The following is a 5,726-nucleotide window of genomic DNA, read 5'->3' as shown; positions in this document are numbered from 1 at the left end:
AAAAATATAACTACTAGTGTATTCAAAAATATAACTACTAGTCTACCATAATATTTTCCATATACATCTATACAAAAATATATAATCCTTCCAAAAATACAAAAAGTGCCAATTTGTCCTGTACAATTTAGCTTTGTGCACGACTTCATCCATCTGTACCAAAGAAAAAGAGAAATAATGTCAGGTAAAATTGGACAAATAATGAAAAATGTCCATGAAAAGTTAAGGTCACATTAACAAATTAAATGACTATCATTATCAAATTGTAAATAAAACAACAGCATTCTTATGTCTATAGCATTACCACTTTGGTATTTCGTTTAGTTTTTTGAACGGACTTAAATGTAATTCAAAGAAGAACAAGTCAAAAATAATTAAATAAAACAACAGTTCAAAATAATATGCAATGGACTTCTCAACTAGCAGAAAAGTGTGGGGTGCTAAACTGTAGTGTGGAGTGCTAATTAACCAGAAAAATGTAGTTTTTTAGTTTTTCCTATAACTGCTGTAGTGTGGAGTGCTAAACTATTGTGGTGTCTGTCTTGCTATGCTTGGTTTGGGTTGGTATTGGTGTAGATGGGCTACTGATAAAAGGAGTAATTAATGGAGTATAATCAACAACCAAATGGAGTATAATAAAAAACCCAAGAAGTACATAGAGAGAGGATAGTAACTAATGCTTCGATTTTCCCATAATCCAAACAAACAACAAAATTAAGAATTCAATTAACTAATGCTATCTACTTGTACTACGCTAAGTTGAGTAAAACGTTTTACATTCCCAATTCAAGTAATGCGAAACCTAATAAATTCAAAATTTTCCTTCTCTTTACTAGATTTTCTAGGAAACCAAATGGAGTATAATCAACAACCCAAAAAGCAGATAGAGTTAAGAATCCAATTAAAAAATTAGCCTTTACTTCAAAAATGGTGATATAAGGGCTCCAAAAACAGCTCGTGGACTCCAATCTCCTGCTTGCATAGGTGGAAGCCAGAGGCTTTTTTTTTGCATTGCATTTATCCTTTACCAATATTTATTCTTCTATTACTTTAAATGATTTCAAATGTTTCTTGCAAGGTGAGACAATCACATATCTTGCAGTCTTGTAGATCCAGAAATAATTCAGCAGAGGAGAGAGAGTAATGCATAAAAAAAGTGTATAATGAGTAATCTTCCTAATATCCAAATTAAACATATGGAGGATGATTATTGCAGTACTATACTAACTTCTTCTTGTCAATGTCAGGGATGTCACTCCTTTCAGCTTTCTCCACAATAACCTATGTATGAAAAAACAAATAAAAAAATTCAGTGAACATTTATATGCATAACATCCTATAGAAAGACAAACTTCCAAGAGAACAAAGGCAATTTTTATACCAGAATTCTATCTGGATACTTCTCCCTAATACGAGCAGCTTCTGCCTGTCTCCTTTCTGAAAAGTGGAAAAATGCAAATTTCAAACAAACAATATATACAATAAAGACACATAGGGGCATCACTGGTATATTTTTCATTTTTTGTCTTCATTTTTCGAAAACACACAATTTGTTTGGCAAATTGTTTCCGACAACTGCTTTCCGAAATCAACCCACTCTTTAGGAAACAACCACCAAGTTCTTTTCCAATTTTGGGAAACTGTTTTCCTAATTGTTTTCGAACACTACTAATTTTTTGTTTCCAAAAACTTGAAGAATGAAAATGATACCAATTAGGCCCTTTGGGGGGAAAAAAGACTTGAAATATTTTTCACCCTTTAAACAAACATATATAGAAATACTCTCATCAAATGTTCACAAGTGATCATGAATTTTCCACAGCTCTATTACATTATGAGAGAGACAGATACATAGAGAAAAGAGGTGGGCGAAATGGGGACTTCCTTTTGTGGTCAGTGGTCTCCATTTGTTGCTTTTGTAACATAGATGGCACTTACCTTTAGTCCCTTTTGCCAAGGCCACTTATGCTGTAACTATATTCTCACTAGTGGTGATCATATTCATACCAACACATGGCTAAGAAAACTTTTACAAATCTCCTTCAACAAAAGATGCAAACAATATTTGACTCAAACATTGACATGAATACAATGTCATGCAATTAATAAAAGAAGAATAAGAAAGAGAATTTTACCTTCATTTCTACTTGTATTACTTACTAAATCAGTCCACAAATTCCTTACATATTTACAGAGAAAGCATATGAAAATTCGAACTCATGAAATATTCGCAATATTCATAATTCAAAATCTTTGAAGTGTCAAACTGCCAATCCACTAATGAAAAACACATTTTACTACATGCAGCAAGAAGAAGTAATTACCACAAATAGGAGTATTAATAATAATTAACAACAAAAAATAATCAAACCTCACAGAAACTGTTCTATATCCTCAAAGCAAATTCAATTTTACCCTTAATCTAAGCAAAGTTCCACTTCAAATGTTCTCAAAAGTATTAATTTCATGTTGCTTGCAAAGCCTACATGAATTGCAAAGGTTAGTCTAACATTATATGTTCATTGAAGTGACTGATAGGCAGTCCAAAAGTGAAGACAATTTGCAGATATGACATCACCAGTAGAAGAATATTTTTTCCCAAGTAAGTGAACTAGATTGCATTCAAACAATAACATAGCCGATTTTGGATCAAAGACGAGCCAGGTACCAAAAATACCCAACAAAATGTGGATCAATTGCCCATAAAACACAAAAAAGTTAGGTGAAAACAAACATCTGACTCACTAAACATAAAATGCTTTCCACAACACAGGAAAAGCCGAAAAGAACAAACTTTCTTCGCTTAATAGAAGTTTGAAGGGTTCTACAGCATTCACCCATAATCCACTAGGGTTCAGACACAAACACACGCACCAAAAATGTTAAAGAGTCCACGGGCTGTTTTTGGAGCCCTTATACCTTGATGAAGTCACTTATTTTGGCTTCTTTTTTTCCCCATATTGTAGAGGGTGAATCTCAAAAATGTTAAAGATTTCCCTCGTAAAAAATAGTTTGTGTCAATATTAATTTACCGCCATTGGTTTTAGGTCAGGTAATTCTCATTATCTATGAAACACAAGGTTTATGAACTAGAGAAACTAGTAAGTCAACAATTACCAATTGTTCATCAATGAAAGAAAACAATAACCCTAGGTTAACCCTATTCATGATTTCATGCATGAAACATAAATACATGAGCTTAGGGCTTTCCTAGAAAGTGAATCTTGATGTGTGACTGAGCCCTCCATAGCCTCTCCTTTGTCTCTCAAGGTAGGGTCTTCCTATGTGATGGTATGGTGTTTATGGTTTCTTTCTATATGACTAAGGAACACAGTTTTCTAAGGTTAATAAGAAACATATGCACTAATTAGTTTTGCTAAGAGGTCCCTCTACCAATATTAATTGGTAAAACAAAAACACTCTCTATCACGAGTAATTATTCTATCTTCCAAGAATACTTGTTGATTTTGTGTCCACCCAATAGTAGGGTCCAAAAAATAAAAGATATAGTAGACAAATCACAAAATACTATTACATGGGCTAGAAAGGCATACGGTCATATGACATTCCAGACTTGCTGCCACGTGGTACTGCAGACTTACTTGATATTTCTACTCTTAGAAGAATAATCGTTACCATGACATTAATAACAATGCAAGCTTATCATTGAAAAACAAAAGGAAAACTACTAAGAAGTTTAAAATTTACTTTGAAATCAATTCTAAAATAAACAAGTAATCACAACTTTATGGTAGGATAATTTTGTTGCCAAATAAATCACACAAAATCAATCACAAACAAAAAATCTAGATTAATGTAATAACTTCAGATATACTAAGTTTACATCAATAGATTACAATATTAACTTTGAATTTGTGATACATAAGTAATCAAGCTCGATTAGGTTGTGAGATGTACAATAGTAGGATAGTTTTGTTGTCAAATAAATTGCATAGAATTAATCACAAACAAGAAAACTAAATCACTATAATAATTTCAAATATACCAAGTTTACATCAACATATTATCATAACAACATATTATCAAAACAACTTTGAATTTGCAATACCAAAGTAATCAAGCCCGATCATATTGTGAGATGTACAGTCGTAGGATAATTTTGTTGCCAAATAAATCACACAAAATCAATCACAGACAAAAAAGCAAGATTACCATAATAACTTTGAATCTTAATTAAGCTCGATCAGGTTGTGAGATGTACAGGGTACAATAATTTTGTTACCAAATAAACCACATAGAATCAATCACAAAAAAAAAAAAAAAAATACACAATTATCGTAATAACTTCATTTATACTACGTTTACATCAACAAATTACTGTAATAACTTTGAATCTGTCAATATAGAAGTAATCGAACTTGACAAGATTGTGAGATGTTCAGCAGTAGAATAATTTTGTTGCTAAATAAATCACACAGAGTCAATCACAAACAAAAAAACTAGATTATTGTAATAACTTCAGATTCAGATATTCTAAGTTTACATTAATAAATTATCACAATAACTTTGAATCCGCAATACAAAAGTAATCAAGTTTGATCAGATTATGAGATGTACAATAATAATCAGGATCTACATTGATATTGTTAAGCTCAAAGTGAGCAGAAGATCTAAAGGACAGTCAAAGAAATAAGATGGTTATGGTTTCATCCTGTCAAACTAAGTAGGAACAAAAAAAAAAATGAAATTGTTACTGAAGAAATAAGAGCTATGAAAGGCCCTTTAAACTATCCATATAGGAGGCACACAATGAAACTGAGCTTGAAAAGCATCTGATTAGAACATGAAGATCAAATACAACAGTTCAAATACAAAAAACTGTTTTTGAAACAGAGCATATAAACTAGGGCAATCACAAAAATCAGAGCTAGCATGGTGTGCAAAAATGATTTTGGAAACAACATACGCAATTTATAACATGAAAGAATTAGAAGAGAACTGACTGACTCTTGATTGAGAGTGAATCTGACTGAATTTGCTAGTGTATGATCCTCATCAGCCAAAGATAATGTCGATGCTGTTTGGTCCTGGAACGACCCGTGCTCCATCACCAAAAGCAATAAAAATTCTGGCGAAAAAAGAGAGTACAAAGTCAATCAACAAACAGAAAAATAAAAAATAAAAAATTGAATCTTCATCTACTATTATGCAATTTTCTCAAGCTTTCTAGGCTCTGTATTAACACAAATGTTCATAACTAAGCCTCAATTACTTATGTGCATATACATATATGTTGGATTGAAATGTGTGTGTGTGTGTGTGTGTGTGTGTGTTTGTGTGTGTGTGTTTGTGTGTGTGAGAGAGAGAGAGAGAGAAAGAGAGAGGTTTACCTCGGTCGGCGTTGCCGGGTTTTCGTTTTGGGGCAAAACCCTAATAGCTCAATCGGAAGGACGGGTTGAATCGACAAAGTTATCTGAGATGCCGCACCATCGCTGCCGCTGCTAGCTGTCGTCACTCGCTGCTCACCGTCGTCCCCCCTTGCTGCTGCTGCCAGTACTGCCGTTGCTTGCAGATGCGAGAGAGAGAGAGAGAGATGGTACAGTATTTTGGAGATTTTTGAAATTGGGGATTTTTTGTTTAAGGGATTAGGGATTGGAGATTTGAGTTGGTCAGAAACGAGAGGGGGGGATTTTGGATAGAAAGAGGGGGAAACGAAAGAAAAGAAGAAAAAAAAAGATGAGGGGCAGTGTGAATGACGTGGTTTT

The 5,726-nt window shown here is 33.2% G+C and overlaps 1 long non-coding RNA gene across 1 annotated transcript; it reads right to left on the bottom strand.

The window, feature by feature from the left end:
• Positions 1–343: 343 nt before the first annotated feature.
• LOC145819616 (uncharacterized) lies at positions 344–5,480 on the bottom strand. Its single transcript, XR_014360375.1, has 3 exons — positions 5,352–5,480; positions 4,969–5,089; positions 344–1,433 (listed from the first exon to the last, which is right to left on the bottom strand). It is a non-coding gene; the product is annotated as an uncharacterized LOC145819616 (long non-coding RNA).
• Positions 5,481–5,726: the final 246 nt, after the last annotated feature.

This window comes from Camellia sinensis, chromosome 2, assembly GCF_055761805.1.
Source record: "Camellia sinensis isolate YWXY chromosome 2, ASM5576180v1, whole genome shotgun sequence".
Lineage (NCBI taxonomy): Eukaryota > Viridiplantae > Streptophyta > Magnoliopsida > Ericales > Theaceae > Camellia > Camellia sinensis.
This window is presented reverse-complemented; position numbering and strand designations above follow the sequence as displayed.